The sequence below is a fragment of the Chiloscyllium punctatum genome, unplaced genomic scaffold (assembly GCF_047496795.1).
Source record: "Chiloscyllium punctatum isolate Juve2018m unplaced genomic scaffold, sChiPun1.3 scaffold_210, whole genome shotgun sequence".
Taxonomy (NCBI): Eukaryota; Metazoa; Chordata; class Chondrichthyes; order Orectolobiformes; family Hemiscylliidae; genus Chiloscyllium; species Chiloscyllium punctatum.
Genome location: NW_027309944.1, coordinates 360,467 through 377,882, shown reverse-complemented (window position 1 = coordinate 377,882; position 17,416 = coordinate 360,467).

Sequence of the window (17,416 nt, the reverse complement as noted above, 5' to 3'; positions counted from 1 at the left end):
TGGTCATGCTTCTGCAGTTTGCCTGGGATCAGTTCCAGCATGGTTCTGGTCTCCTACTTTGCTGAATCAATCTTCTCTCGCAGGCTCCTGCACTCCGAGACCAGACTCTGCTCCACAAATAAGTTCCCTGGGGTGCTCGCGGAGGCTGAGATCACAGCTGCAGGCGTATCCATTGCTGCAGTACCCTGCTTGTTGTGATCCTCCTGGTCATTTTCCCTTAATCATTTTCCTTACTCACTTAAAATGCCAAATAGAAATACTGGGATCAAAAACAACCGATTTTATCACAATAGGGTAGAAAGAGAGGGTGAATGCATCACTTTGTCTGGCTTCTGGTGCAGAGCTCAGCAGGGCAGACCCACTGGATCGCCATCATCTTGGATCTCACCCGAATAATCACTGTTAACAAACTTTTTTTGAAATGGTTTGAAGATGCTTCTTGTAGGTGGAGACAATGGAGAAGTATTGGTTGTGATATAGTTAGATATTCAGGTGGATGTTTAAGAGTGCAGAAAGTAAATAGTAAAAAAAATTGAACTTACATGGTTCAGGGGTGACATTTGGAAACGGAAAGGTAAAAGTGAAGTTGGTCTTCATTTAACGGAAATTGGAATATCGAAATAAAGGCGTTCTGCACAGATTGCATGCAGTGTGGATGAGATTATACTTGTGTGCTGTACTGTTTCAAAGAAGAAGAGCTGATGTGAGGGAAACTTAGAAAATTCACCCACAGCAGACTAACTAATACAACGGCATGGAGAAGTGCAGCAGGCAAAGTTAGAGGGAACCCAAGATGTTATACAAAAACATCATACTGAACATAATAACCAGGGAAAAATTAGGACCCATTTCGAAACCAAGGGGGTAATCAGTATGTGAAACTGGGGAACATTGATAGACTTTAACATGAGAGCTTCACATCTGTTTTATTTGGGAGAAGGAAGATGCAGGTACATAATTCCAGAAGATGGACTGGGAAGCTGTCGAACAGTTTGAAATAAGATGCAAGTTGGGATTAATGGTTTTGGATGATGTAAAGTCCAGATGAGTTGTATCGCAGGATTCTGTTGGAGACCAGAGAGGAAATGTCCTGACCTAAATGTTTCAGTCGAATCTGACCACACAAGGGAGGTGCTAGAGGACTGGAGAACAGCTATGTGTCCCAAGTTACTGAGCGAGCAGTGCAGTGTATCAAATTATTTGTAGTATTCATGAATGATGTAAATGTGAATGTGGAGGGGGTGGTGGGGGGTGGGGCTGAACGTAATATGTAATTTTGTGTTTGACCCAAAGATTGGCCAGGTAGTCGGCAGTGAGGAGGAAGGCCTTATGTTACAGGAAGATACTGGTAGAACATTCAGATGGTCAGATCAATGACAGATGGAATGGAACCCTGATAAATATGAGGTTATGCACTTTGGAAGAAGGAGCCAGACAGGGGAGAATTCATTGAATAACAGAACGCTAGGGAGGTCAGAGGGTTTTCTCCATACATCACTGAATGTGACTGGACAGTGTCATAGCCAGTTAAGAAATCACACGGGACTGTCGGCATAATGTTCATTCATCGAGGCGACATAATATGAGTTAAACACGCCATTGGTTAGGCCATAGATAGAATACTATGTGCAGTTCTGGCAGCCACATTACAGGAAGTGTTTTGGTTTCTCAGTAACATCAGAAGCTATTGGGGTCTCCACAGTGTTGGAAGCTTCAGTGGAAATCTCCTGGCTGCAGCTCTGTCTAAATTTTCACTTGATTTAATTTCCCTCCTCGATTGGAGAATTGCATCTGAGAATCTGTGTTTGATCTTTCCTTTTTGTCAAGTACATGTTTATGGGATATTACTGTATCAGAATACTTAATTATTAGAAGAGTCCAGCCAACGCCTTCAAATATTTTTGAGGAGCTCTGCTGTCGTCCATAACACGTGACCCCTTCTCTTCCTGTGTAATTGGTTGGAGGCATTAAACGGGCTATCTCTACACTTTTCCAATAATATCATTGAGCTGAATGACTTCCTCATATTCCTGTGAAGCTAGCATGAGGCGCTGAATAATCTCCTCGTTTTAACTGTGGAAATGTGCAGTGTCCAGCAGCACTGTTACATGAATGTTACCGATACTTCCAACAACACAAGCCTGAATGTTGTGTAGGTCTTGCTGCACATGGACACAGACTAGTTCAGGAGCTGAAGGGGACATTTTTTCATGAATATTGTGTGATCTTCAGTGAACACCCCCACTTCTAATCTTATGTTGTGAGCAAGACATTTATGAAGCAGCTGAAGAAGTTTGTGCTGAGGAAGCTAACTTCAGGATCTTTTTGCAGACATGTCCAGGACTGCATGGAGTTTTGTACACAAACCACAATCATTGTGCTTTATACTTTAAATCACTCTAACCAGGGAAGTTTACAACCCATTCCCATTAAGTGCAATCCTGCTCAGGCTCCTTGAGACCATCCTTAGTTAAATGATGCCTTGATGTCTGGGCCGGTCACTCTTCCCTGAGCCCTTGTGTTCATGTCTTTTGCTCATATCAATAGGCCACAGTGTGGGGCAGGGCGTGCTTTTGGACCAGTCAGATTTGAGGGCTCTGATACGAATTGGACACGAAAGAGGATATCAGACCTTATTATCTTACTGTGGGAGAAGACCTGCTTATGGGTGGGGGGATGGGGAGGTGTGTGGCGTGTGGATGAATGACATATCCCTGTTTGTGGCCTTCTCACGTTCTATTATTGGAAAGTGAAGGCTGTTATTGACCTGGAAGCTCTGTTATTGACTATTACCAGATTTGCCTGGACCATCTCTAGGTGAGGAATGGGGGCTGTATTCACAGTGAAACTGGGTCTACAACTTGACCAACAAACGAAGCACAGGGTGCAGAAAGGGGAAGCTCAGTTAGGAGTGATGAGGACCTTCTTTCATACCACTGCCTGGATTTTCCTATTACACCTATTACTGGGTTTGACAGTTTTGAGGGGCTGAATGGTCTCTTCTGTTTCTGTGAAAGGAGTAAGTAGCCTCTAACTGCTCCTGTATAAAAGTTTGATGGGCTGAATGGAACACAGAAACAAGGGACTGAGGAGCAGGAGTGAGTCATTGGACACTTCGAGCCTTCTCTACTAGGGACTAAGATTGTGGCTGATCAAGTTGTGGTCTCAGCTCCACTTTCCTGTCTGTGTGCTATTATCCAAGAATGACTTCTCTGTCCAATATTTAACTAACTCAGCTTTGAATAAATATAAACAAAGAGACATCTCAAACTTGTAGGGAAGAGAATTCCAACTTGAAATGCCTGTTTAGAATATGTCCTCATCCCTCTTGTAGAGTTATAAGGCATGCAAATGTGTCAGTGCTGACCAGACATCCCATTGTGATCGAGTCTGATTTGAGAGCATTTGTCTCATATTCCTCTAAACCTCCTTATTCAAATAGCCATCAAGATGCCAGACGCCACCACTTCCTTTGGGAGATAATTCCATATGGATACCTCCCTCTGTATGAAATCATTGCGTGTAAGTTCCCTCTAAAATATTTCCCCTTGTACCTTAAAACGGGACTCCAGTCTGAAAAGTAATCCTCTACCAACCTCTGTCTCCTCCCTTCAATTTAATTTTGTATTCAATTGGCTTGGGTGCGCTGGTTCCCATGTAACCTAACCTTACTAACTTGCCTAATTTGCAGAATCTTGTCGAACAACTTGTTCCAGTCTGCATGGAAAACATCTACAACACTGCCTTCGTCAATCTGCTTTGTCATCTCTTTAACAAACTCAGTCAAATTCGTACAACACGATTTCTCATGCAAAAAGCCATGGTGACTATCCCCAATCAAGTTTTGCCTTTGAAAATGATGCAATTGGCTATCCCTCAGAGTCCCCTCCAACAACTCACCCACCACTGATGTCAGGCTCACTAGTCCAGAGTTCCTTGGGTTGTTGGGTAACTGTTTTATTTTCTACTGCCACTGCTCCATTGGTCACAGCAAATTATCGGTGTAACGAGGTTGATGATATGGCCAATGTTATAGGTCTCACATTGGGTCAGGATCATCCTCGGAAGAGGTCAGGTTGATTTCCATCATTTATTAAAATAACAAATTCATGACGAAAACAAATTTCCTCAAATTATGATGGAAAGATGAATGTCAAACTGAATAGAATTTTAAAAAAAAATGTACATTGATATTTCCGTTTCTGAAAATACTGAGGAGCACAAACATACACAGACACACACACAGATACATACACAGACAAGCACACTCAAACACACACACCCAGACATGTACACACAGACACACTCAAACACACAAAAACATATACACAAAAACACGGACACACACAAATGTATGCACACAAACACAGACAAATGCATGTACCATAGACCGTAAATAATTATAGCAGAATAAAATGCCATTTGCCCCATCCAGTCTACTGAGCTTCTGATCATGGCTGACATGCTTTTCAAGCCAATTCGCCTGCCTTCTCACAACAAGCCTTGATCCCATCATTAAGCATAACTTATCTAGTTATATCCGAAAGATGCTAATGTGTCTGTGTGTCCGTGTGGGTCTGTGTGCAGGTGTTGTCTCTGTGTGTTACCCAGTGTCCTGCCCCGTGCTCCATGTTGTAGAGTAGGGTTTTTGCAGTTTTGAGGCACATTTTTGTAATTTGGTCTGTGCCTATCCATTGAACGCCTGTGTTAATCATTCTCTGCAGCGCATGTGCTCAGTAACATGAGGAATCCCCACAACTGTTAATGATTCAGACCAGGCTTCTCACTTGCATTTCACTGACATTTGACTTAACTCTAGTACGTTCGTGGAAGTGCTGGGGATGGTTTCCTGGAGGCTATGTTTTAAACTGCTGTGGAAATTCAGGAAGACCAGAGGCTTTGGTGACCCAACTCTGGATGAAACATGGTGACTGTACTTACGGTATCTGGATCTGCAACATGACCAACAAATGGAGCAGAGGCTGCAGAGAGGGGAATGTCTGTAAAGTGGAATGAGGGAATTGCAATCAGATCAGTCATGATTTTGAAGAATGTTGGAGCAGGATTCAATGGCTCGCTCATGCAACTTATTCAGATATTTCTTTTAGTAACAAGCCGATTTCCCTTTTCTCCCAGTGCCCCAGCTGGGTGGGTAGTGAGTCACCTCTCCTGTACCTGGGAAACAGAAATCTGGGACCTCACTAGCCTCCAGATTTCCCTGTATCCCAGTCTCGAGCAGTTGAGTGACTACCTCTAGTTCCTGTGTCCCAATCTCGAACAGTTGAAAGATTGTCTCCTGTCCTTGTGTCCCAGAATCGAGCAGTTGAGTGACTACCTTCTGTTTCTCCCTGTTCATGAGCAGCAGTTTGAATGTTCTGAATGATGTCACAAGGTTAAGAAAGGACTTGATAACAGGGAATTTCAAACTTGGAGCAGCATTACACAAAGGTGTCTAGAAACTTCTCCACCAAACATTTTTTGCAGCCCGTCTGTTCTTTTATTCCAGCCTCTTTTTATAAACAGGGTGAAAAATATACAATGGTGCAGTGTTCCGACAATACTCCCACATACAGGGAACACAGATTAAAAAGATTAAAAGATTTATCATCTATCCTTCAGCAACCCTCATCCATTCCATCCAAACGAGGCTGCATAAATCTTTAAACCGTATATTGCAATGAATTTGTAGGGTAAATGTCACACTTTAACACTACAGTCACTGACTACAGCCCTGCACCTCTCACCAAGATCTTCTTCACAAAGCGCACGAGCCGACTGACCACGTGACGCCGATGCAGGATTCCAGTTCTCTCCAAGATATTCCCTTCTGGTTTGAAATTAATTTTCATCTAAATGTAGACTACAAATCACACTTTCAGGCTCCGTTTCAAGGCTTGCAGAGCTGATTATATTACTGCTTCAGGTGAACACAATTAGGGTGCATTTGGTAGACAGAGGGATCCTGAGGCTGGGATTTACTGTTCAGCTGATGCCAGGGACCAGTGAACGGGAACTCGCTTTATAAAGAAAGGGGCCCAATTCACTGATTGTGTTGCAGCGAAATTACGTTTAATAAACACACCTTTACTGGATAACTGCCTGTATATTAAACAGAGGATCAAAATTGATGGACCAACGCGAATACAATAGTTTCGATTTTATATGTTCCTATGTTAAAATATACTAAAGGATACGAACACTGTGTGGGAAAAACTGAATTGAGGAGATTTTCACCATGAACTAGAATGGAGGATGCTCAGTGTGTTGAATGACCTACTCTTTTCCCGACGTTTCGGTGCAGTCTGTGTGAAACCGCTGTAAATCCTGCCACCTTTTCTCAGATGTTAGGAAGGAAATCTCTGCAGGGTCAACACAGTAGTATTTCCCGTTCCCAAAATACTGAGGCTGGTGCTGAGTGATCTGTACGGTTTTATCCTTTAAGACCCCGGAACAGTTTGATACAATAGAGTGTCTTGCTTGTCCGTTTCCGAGACCATTGAAGAGTGTTTCACATGTCTGTGTGTCGGGAGTCACGTTTAGGCCAGACCAGGAAAGCTCGGGAGATTCACTTCCTGAAAGGGCATTGAGGAAGGAAATTGGTGTTTACAATTGACATTGGCTTCAAGGTCACTGTTAATGACTCCAGGATTTACATCTCGATATTTTATTAATTATAACGTCCACCAGCTGCGACAACATTAGTCTGGACTGGATTAGTAATCCAGTGACCTTTCCACAACAACACCATCTCCACATGGGGACCACACTGAGCTGGTTACTTCTGTGCTGCTTGACAGCTCTGTCAAAAAGAACTCCCACCCATGTTACTATCGTGACGGGACTCAGGGCGTGGTAAATAGTCAGACTCTAGATATTCCCTTGTATGGAATTGGACATAACTGAGTAATTTTCTGCATTGCCAGTGAGATGTCAGAGTTGGACCTGGAATGAAACAGCTTCCCCAGGCACACGGCTTGTTGTGCAGCACAAGTCTTCAGTCCGATTGCAGGAATGGTGTCAGGGCCCATTGCCTTTGTCGTATCTATTGTGTTCAGCTGTTTCTTCATGTCACATACAGCAAATCAGATCAATTAAAGACTAGCATCTGTGATTTTGCGGGCAGCATGGCGAGGGTGAGGTGGATCATCAACTCAACACTTCTGGTTGAGGACGATACAGATAATACAACCATGTACTTTACACTAATGCACAGGGCTGTCCCGTGATATAGGATGGCGATATTTATGGAGTCCTCTCCTCCAGTGAGTTGTTTAATAGTCCATTGACATTTATGTCTGGATGTGACAGCACTGCAGGACTTCGATCTGATCTGTTAGTCTTGGGATCATTTCGCCCTCTGTATCAGATGTTAGTCCTGCTGTTTCGAATGTAACCAGTCAAGTGCTGTAGCTTTAATGGATTGTCATCAGATTTAGGTACACATGTTTCCGACCCTATCATGTTCACCCGCACTCATCACTTAACCATAGATCAGCTTGATGTTAATGGTAGGCTGAGGGATTATCCTGGGGAAAATGTTACGGATTGTAGTTGAATACAATTCTGCTGCTGCTGTGATTCTACTGCACCACATGAATGCCCACTTTGAGCTCCAATATGTTCAATTCAATTCTACTGACTATCCCCCAGTTCACACCAAGACCCATTCATCCATCAGCCATGTACTCAGTGTCTTAACCTGGTTTCTGATGTGGTAACACTTCAATTTTCCTATTCTCATTCTGCTCTCCCTGGTGTCACGCCTCCAATTTGTTACTTTACTCAAACCCCTTAACGTTTGCATCTGAATCTTTTTCATTCCCCCAATGCCATCCTCTGTGTTTGATGTGAATGTGTTCCCCTCTGTTTCTCTCCCTGACCATGATTAAGAGCTCTGCAGTGTCAGAGATGCCAGCCTTATGTAGTTTCAGATCAAGAAATTTGTGCACCTTGCATTGTCAGTCACTTCCCAGTGCACGGCATTCTGTGTTAGGCAAGGCGTTTGAGCAGCTTTAACTCACGTCTGTGGAACTTGTTCAAAAACTGAAATTGCTGACGAAACTCAGCAGGTCTGGCAGCATCTTGTGGAGTGAAAGCAGAGTTAATCTTTCAGGGCCAGTGAACCTTCTACATTAGATTAGATGACTTACAGTGTGGAAACAGGCCCTTTGGCCGAACAAGTCCACACTGACCCGCCGAAGAAAAACCCACTCAGACCCCATTCTCCTACATTTACCACTACACCTAACACTTCGGGCAATTTAGCTCGGCCAATTCACCTAACTTGCACATTTTTGTACTATGGGAGGAAACCGGAGCACCCGGAGGAAACCCACGCAGACACGGGGAGAATGTGCAAACTCCACACAGTCAGTCGCCTGAGGTGGGAATTGAACCCAGGTCTCTGGTGCTGTGAGCAGCAGTGCTATTCACTGTGCCACCGTGCCGCCCACAAAGCTCCCATTTTCTCCAGCAATATTTGCATTTTCATTTCCAGGATCCAAAGTTATTTGTTTAATTGAAAATTTGTTCTGAGCTTATTCATTTCTAGAGAAACTCAACAGGCCTGGTATCATCTGCAGAGACAGAGAAACAGGATTAGCGTTTCAAGTCCAGAATGATACTTCTTCAGAACTGAAAAGGATTGAAAAATGAGCTTTATATTCCCTTGACAGATGTGGGGAGTGGGTTGACGGGTAAAAGAGGGTGTGGAAAAAGACAAACATGCTTTTAGTCCTGAAGAACGAGAAGATCATGTGAAGTAGCCTCATAATTAAAACGTGAATGGGGAAAAGGGGTTCTCTGTATTGAGTGAACGATAAAGAAGATTCAACCACACAAGGTCATACGGAGGCCAGGAGAGAGAATGTACGGAAACTGCAGAACAGTTATAATGGGGTCAGACTGTGAAGTTGTGAAATTGTACATTCGCCCCTACAGGATGTAACGTACGAAAGTGTAAAGTGAGTTGTTAACCGAGCTGGGTTGTGCTTCTTTGGAACATTGCAGCAGCCCAGGGCCGAAATGTTAGCATGAGTGCAAGGTAGGTTATTGAAATGGGAAGCAAATGGAAGCAATGAGAAGGTCAAGATTATTTCCACAGACAGAGTGGGAGTGTTCCTCAAAGTAATCTCTGTTTGGTCTCGCCAATATAGAGAGACTGCGTTATGAACAGCAATGATAGGAGACCAGATTGAAAGGTTACAGGTGAAATGCTGCTTCACGTGGAAGGTATGTTTGGTTCCTTGGACAGTGAAGAGGGAAGAGGTGAATGAGCAAGTGTTGCAGCTTCTGCAATTGCATGGGAAGTTAGAATGGGGGAGTGGGGAAGTGTTCTGGGTGATGGAGGGGACAGAGAGGGAACGGCTCCTGCAAAATACTGACAGTGGGCGGGAGGGGAAGATGTGTTTGATGGTGCTGTCCTGCTGGAGATGGGGGAAATTGCGTAAGATGATTATGTGAATGTGGATTCTAGTGCAGGAGGAAGTGTGGACAAGGAGGAATCTATCATTGTTCTGGGATAGAGGGGATGGATTGACGGCAACACCGTGGGGCATGGATCAGTGACAGCTGAAGGCCCTGGCCACCAGAGTTAGGGGATTTCTGGTTTGAAGGAAAATGAGGTCACGTGAGACTCAGCTCAAAGGAATGTGGCATCATCAAACAGAAATAACAGAGATGGAGAAACGTGGAGAATGGAGTCAACCTCCGCTGATGATGTGTTCAGCCACATGCGGAAGTTCCACCTGAATGATTGAAAAGAACCAGGCATCTAAATTGAGGATTTCTGCCTCGTATCTGGTCTGAAGCGGAATGTGAAAATAGACTCAGAGGAAGGTCAGTGAGTAGAGGTGAGGAGACATTCAAACAGATATCCCATAACGCTCAGTAATTATTGTTTCTGTTCAAGTAGAAGGACTCGGTAAGCAGAGGAACCACACATGGTTGACAAAACCTCTCAAGGATACCATTGATGAGCAGTAGTGGAGGGCCAGATTTATAATGTTTATTTCAGGGATCATAAGCTGATGTTAGGCATGAATTTCAGCTGTGCTTCCTGATTTACCCCCCAGAAAACCCTGCCATTGCGGCTCCATCCTCTTCCCTGCTCGTCTCGCTTCCTGATTCCAGGTTCTTCCTCTCAAATTACAGAGTACATTCTCTCACATTATGGTCCATAACCACTTCACCTGAAACTCTTTGATCAAGTCCACCTACTCTGCTGTCGCATCAAGCTGCGTTTTGTGCTGCCACTTTGCTCTGGTCTCAGTATGTCTCGGCCTCTCCATTCATGCTGTTTTACCCCCTCCCACTCACATCTCACTCCGGAAAGTTTCCTTCTTGGCGTAAACCTTATTGAAAACACCTCTCCCCCTTAGCACTGAATTCACACTGTGATCCAAATTTCAAAACGTATACTCAGCCTTCATCTCACTCTGCTAAAGGTCGACGCTGACCGTGTGGTACAAGAATTCCCCTTCTTATATGGTTCAGGCGAGAGATGTGCTTTCACTGTAGAGATCATCAAACGGTTTGGACAAAGCAATTCAGGTGTTTGACCACTTATTTGTACTCGTAAGAGGTTCCTGCTGCCTTAGCATTGTAACATGGAGAAAAACAAATCACAGTAGGAAGCTTGGGCTGAGTGTTATTTACCTGTCATTTGAATACTGTCTCAAATTTGCAGTGCTTATCTTTAAATGCTTGTTCGTGAAGTTAGTTTCAGATAGCGTGTAGGAGGTTAATGGATGACATTTTAGAAGTTTATAACATCATGGGAGGCTTGAATAGAGTGACCAGCCAAGGTCTTTCCCACGGGATGGGGGAGTTCAACCATAGAAGGCTTGGTTTAAGGTGAAAGAGGGGAGATTTGAAATGGACGAAGGGTATATGTTTTCACACAGAGGGTGATGTGTGTATATGGAATGAGCTGTCAGAGGAAGACTGGGAGGTGCAAGCACAGCTACAACATTTAAAACTCATTAGGACAAATATAGGAATGGGAAAAGCTTAGAGGCATATGGACAAAATGCAATCAGATGGGACTAGTTTAGTTTGGATAATCTGGGCAGCGTGGACAAGTTGGACCAAAGGGTCTGTTTGTGCGCTATATATCTGTATGAATCTAGAAACAGAGGGAAAGGGGAGAAAAGACATGATGCAGTAAATTGGCAAGAAATACAAAATCAAGCAGCATGACCTTTTCCGAGCATATAAAAAAAGTTCAAGATGGGTATGTGACCTTAGGTGAAATTAAGTAGGAAAGTATACTGAGGATAATTGGAGGGTGTGACTGAAGAATTGGTTACAGGGAGCAGACAGATAATTTACACCCATGTTTTACATCTTTCCTCACAGGGGAAGGTACAGTAAGTATTTCAATGATGTAAACAAAATGGTAATAGGAGGGAAGTTCTTGAAACGTCACGAACAAAAGGAACAAGGATTTTTCTAACAGATAAGACTGCGAGTAGACGAGCCAGCAGTAAGTCATTGCTGGTTTTGAAAGAAATGGTCACAGTCTTGGGATCATGGCTTCCTCTCTATCAGATGTTAGTTCTGCTGTTTATTAATGTAAGCAGCAAGTGCGGTAGCTTGAATGGATTGTCATCAGGTTTAGATACACACGGTTCTGACCATGGCAGGTTCACCCACACTCATCACTGAACCAGAGATCGGCTTTGTGGTAAAGGAAGACTGAGACATTATTTTGTCGTTGAATACAATTCTACTGCTGCTGCTACTACTACAGCTGCTATGATTTACAGCATCACATGAATGCCCAGTTAGAGCTGCAATATCTGCAGTACAATTCTGCTGCCTGTCCTCAATTCACACGGGGACCCGGTCACCCTTCTCCCTTGTACGCAGTGCCCTATTCTAGTTTCTGATGTGGGAACGATTCCTTTTTTTTAAAAAAAAATCTCATCCTGTTTGGGTATCTTCATGATGCCATGCCTCCAATTTGTCGCATTCCTCAAAAGCATTTGTTTTCACCTGAATCTCTTCCCCTCTGGTAATGCCATCTTCTGTTTAAAACGAATGTGTTTCCCTCTGTTTCTCTCCATGATCATGATTAAGAGCTCTGTAGTGTCGGTGATGACAGCCTTATGCAGTTTCAGAACAAATGAATTTGTATACCTTGCGTAATCATTCACTTCCTGGTGTATGGCTCTCCATGTTGGACAGGGCATGTGAGCAGTTATGGCACACATGTTTGAAACTTGTCCAAAAACAGGAATTGCTGAAGACACTGACAAGTCTGACAGCATCTGTGGAGTGAAAGCAGAGTTAATCTTTCGGGTTCGGTGACTGGTCCTCAAAGCACACAGTAAGTCCAACAATTTTTGTTTTTGTTTCAGATTCCTTGTATCCAATGATCTTTGCTATATTGAAAACGTATTCTGTAACTTTTCGTTTTTGAAGGAACTCAGGGGTTTGGCAACATCTGCAGAGAAAGAGAAACAATGTTAATGTTTCAAGTCCAGTGTAAATCTTCTTCAGAACTGTAAAGGATTGGAAAGTGAGAGTTTTAGTATCTTGGCAGAGGTGGGAAAGAGTGTTTGGAGGCCCATTATTAAAGACAAATGGGCTTGAAATTGTGGTGAAAGAGACACAGATATATAATGGGTGCAAATTAATGTGTAAATATTGGAAATTGATTTTCTCTGTTGAATGGAACATAAACAAGACTCGAACTTAGGGAGCCCAGGAGGGAGAGTGTACGGAAAATGGAGAACAGCCATAGTGGGTTCAGGCTGGGAATTTATGGAATTGAATATTAACTCCTACAGACTGTAACATAAAAAAGTGTAAAGTGAGGTGTTACTCGAGCTTGGGTTGTGCTTCATTGGAACATTGCAGCAACCTGCATTTTCTTAGAACCTCTACAGTGTGAAAACAGGCGCTTCAGGTTTATACTGACCCTCCAAAGAGTATGCGAACCAATCCCATTCTCCACCCTAATACTACACATAGACCCTTGACTATTGCACCTAATATCAACATCCCTGAACACAATCGGAAATTCAGCATGGCCAGTTCACCTAACCTGCACAACTTTGAACTGTGACAGGAAACTAGAACACCCAGAGGAAAGCGAACCTAGTTCCCTGATGTTGTGAGGCAGCAGTGCAAACCACTGAGACACCGTACCATCCAGGACCGAAATATTTTAAGGCCACAACTCTATACGAACAGAAGTGAAGCCATTCGGACCATCAGTCTGTTCCGCCATTCGATCACGACTGACAGATTTTCAACCCCATTTTCCTGCTTCCTCTCAGTAATCTTTGATCCCCTTGTCAATCAAAACTTATCTGACTCTGCTTTAAATATACTAAATAGAACATAAAACATAGAACAGTACAGCACAGAACTGGCCCTTTGGGCCACGATGTTGTCCCGAGATTTAATCCTCATGTAAAATGTAGTAATTTAACCCATGCACCCCTCAACTCACTGCTATCCATGTGCATGATCAACAGTCGCTTAAACGTCCCCAATGACTCTGCTTCCACCATCAGAGCTGGCAATGCATTCCATGCATTCACAAATCTCTGCATAAAGAACCTACCTCTGACGACTCCCTTTTACCTTCCTCCTAATATCTTCAAACTATGACTTCTCGTACTAGTCAATCCTACCCTGGGGAAAAGTCTCTGGGTATTGACTCTATCTACTCCTGTCAACCTCACTTTACACTTGTTTACGTTACAGTCTGTAGGAGTTAATATTGAATTCCATAAATTCCCAGCCTGAACCCACTATGGCTGTTCTCCATTTTCCGTACACTCTCCCTCCTGGGCTCCCTCATAGCAAAAACGAAAAGTTACAGAATACGTTTTCAATATAGCAAAGATCATTGGATACAAGGAATCTGAAACAAAAACAAAAATTGTTTTTGTACACCTCGATCAACTCTCCTCTGTCCTCCTTGACTTCACAGAGAAAGATCCAAGCTCGTTCAACCTTTCTTCATAATGCAAGCCCTCCAAACTAAGCAGCATCCTTGTAAACCTTCTGTGCACCCCCTCCAAAGCCTCTGAGCTTTCCAATAGTAGGGCGTCCACAACTGGACATAATATTCCAAGTGTGGTCTCACCAGGACTTGTAGAGCTGCAGCAAAACCTCACGGCTCTTAAGCTCGATCCACCTATTAATGATAGACAAAACACCATATGCTTTCTTGACACCCTATTCACTTGGGTGGCAACTTTGAGGGATCTATGCACTTGTGCACCCATATCCCTCTGTTCCTCCACACTGCCAAGAATCCTGTCTTTAATGGTATATTCAGGATTCGAATTTGACTTGTAGCCCCCTATACTACAGTAGCCCTCTATACTATCGACGTCACCTCCAACCTTTGTGTTATCAGCAAAGTTACTAACCCACACCATAACCTCCTCATCCAAGTCATTTATAAAAACTACAAAGAGCAGAGGCCCAAGAACATAGCCCTGTGGGATCCCTCTCAATACTGCCCTCCAAGCAGAATACTTTCCATCTACAACCACTGTCTGCCTTCTGCCAACCAGCCAATTCTGAATCCAGATAACCAAATCTCACTGTACCCCATACTTCCTGACTATATGAATGAACCTTCCATGGGGAACCCTATCAAATACCTTGCTGAAGTCCACATGTACCACATCCACTGCTCGACCGTCGTCGACCTGTCTTGACACCTCCTCAAAGTAATCAATAAGATTTGTGAGGCATGGTCTGCCCCTCGTGATGACATGCTGACTGCCTTTAATCACACAATGCTTTGCCAAACAGTCATAAATCCTATCCCTCAGAATCTTTTCCAAACTTTGCTGACCACAGACGTAAGACTGACTCGTCTCTAATTGCCAGGGATTTCCCTATTACCCTTTCTGAAATAAGGAACAGCATTCGCCTCCTTACAATCCTCCGGTAAGACTCACATGGAGAGTGAGGAGGCAAATATCCTCACCAGCGGCTTAGCAACCACCTTTCCCGCTTCCCGGAGCAGTCTAGGACAAATCTGCTCTGGCCCTGGGGATGTATCCATCTTAATGTTTTCCAAAATTGCGAGCACATCAACTTCATCAATCTTGATCTGGTCAAGACTGATCTGGTCCCGCTCCTCTAAGTTTCATTTACGACAAGGTCACTTTCCTTGGTGAAAATGGAAGCAATAAACTCATTTAGGGCTACCCGTATCTGCTCAGACTCCACGCATAAGTTCCCTATGCTATCCCTGATCGGCCCTACCTTCTCCCTGATTATTCTCTTATTCCTCACGTATGAGAAAAATGCCTTTGGATTCTCCCTAATCCTTCCTGCCAAGCCTTTTTCGTGCCCCATCATGGCTCGCCTCAGTCCTTTTCTGATCTCCTTTCTAGCAAGCCTGTTATCCTCTAAAGCTGTGCTAGATCCTTGCTTCCTCCATCTTACGTAAGCTGCCTGCTTCCTTTTTACGAGACGTTCCTCTGTTCTCGTCATTCAAGGTTCCTTAATCTTACCTCTTCTTACCTGTCTCAGAGGAACAAATTTGCATATCACTCGCAACAACTGCTCCTTAAACAGTTTTCACATGTCTGCTGTGCCATTTCTGTGGAACAATTGCTCCCAGTCTGTACTTCCCAACTCCTGTCTGACGGCATCATAATTTCCGAATCCGCAATCAAATATCTTCCCTCAGAAACTGCTCTTTTCACTCTCCCAGACTATGCTGCATGTGAGGCAGTTGTGATCACTTTCACCAAAATGGTCTCCCACGGTGCGTTCTGACACCTGTCCTGGCTCGTTGCCGAGCACCAAATCCAAAATAGCCTCTCCCCTCGACGGTCTGTCTACATACTGAGCAAGGAAACCCTCTTGAACACACCTGACAAAACTGGCTACATTCACACCATCTGCATTTAGGAGGCTCCAGTCGATATTGGAAAAGTTGAAATCACCCATAACTATAATCCTGCAACTTTTGCATTTTTCCAGAATCTGCCCGCCTATGGGATCTTCAGTCCCTCTACTGTTATTAGGTTGTCTATAGAAAATCCCCAAATGCAGTGACTGTTCCCTTGCTGTTCCTAATGTCCACCCATACTGACTCAGTAGACAAACCTTCCTCAACAACCTTCATTTCTGTAGCTGTGACGCACTCTCTGATGAGCAATTCTACACCCCCTCCTCATTTTCCTCCTACCCTATTCTTTTTTAGATTAGATTAGATTACTTATAGTGTGGAAACAGGCCCTTCGGCCCAACAAGTCCACACCAACACTCCGTAGAGCAACCCACCCAAAACCATTCCCCTACATTTACCCCTTCATCTAACACTACGGGCAATTTAGCATGGCCAATTCACCTAATCTGCACATGTTTAGATTATGGAAGGAAACCGGAGCACCCGGAGGAAATCCACAGGGAAAGTTTGCAAAATCCGCACTGACAGTTCCCTGACGTGGGAATAAAACCCGGGTCTCTGGCGCTGTGAGGCAGTAGTGCTAGCCATTGGGACACCGTGCTGCACCAAAACATTTTTAAACGTTCTAAACCATGGAAAATCAAGCAGCCATCCCTGCCCCTGTGAAACCTACGTCTCCGTTATGGCCACGACCTCGTAGCCCCAAGTACTGATCCATGCTCTAAGTTCATCACTCTTATTTCGGAAATTCCTTAAATTAAAGCAGACGCACTTTAACCGATCTCTTTGTTTCATCGCGTGATAAACCTTCCTGATAGATTCAATATATCCTGTCACTATCCCGGCTGCAACTAACCGCTTCTCAGACATGTGGTCTGATTCCTTCACCCCCACTGAACTAGTTTAAACCCGCCAGAATCACACGAGCAAACCTCCCAAACAGGCCATTTGTACCCCTCCAATTCAGGTGCAACCCGTCCTTCATGTACAGGTCCCACCTTACCAAGAAGTATCATGATGGTCTAGGTAACTGAAGCCGTCCCTACTGCACCAGCCCCGCAGTCACGTGTAAAGCTGCATTCGCTGACTGTTCCTCATCTCACTAGCTCGTGGCACTGGTAGCAAACCTGAGATCACTACTCTACTCGTCCTGCTCTTCAGCTTCCAAACTAACTCTCTGGACTCACTTTTCAGATCCTCAGTCCCTTTCCTGGCAATATCGTTGGTGCCAAATGATCTGGTTTCCACAGCCTTCTGTGGTAAGGAATTCCATAATTTCACCAGTCTCTGGATAAAGACGTTTCATCTTATCTCCGTTCTAATGGATTTTCGCTTTGCTCTAAGCCTGCGCCCTCCTGCCAGTGCAAACGTCCTCCCAGTTTTGTCTGTATCCAGGTAATTCAGTATTCTGTAAGTTTCAACTGGATTCCCCCCTCATCCTTCTAATCTCCATCGAGTATAAACCCAGAGTTCTCCAATGTTCTTCATGTGATAAGCTTTTCATTTCTGGTGAACCTT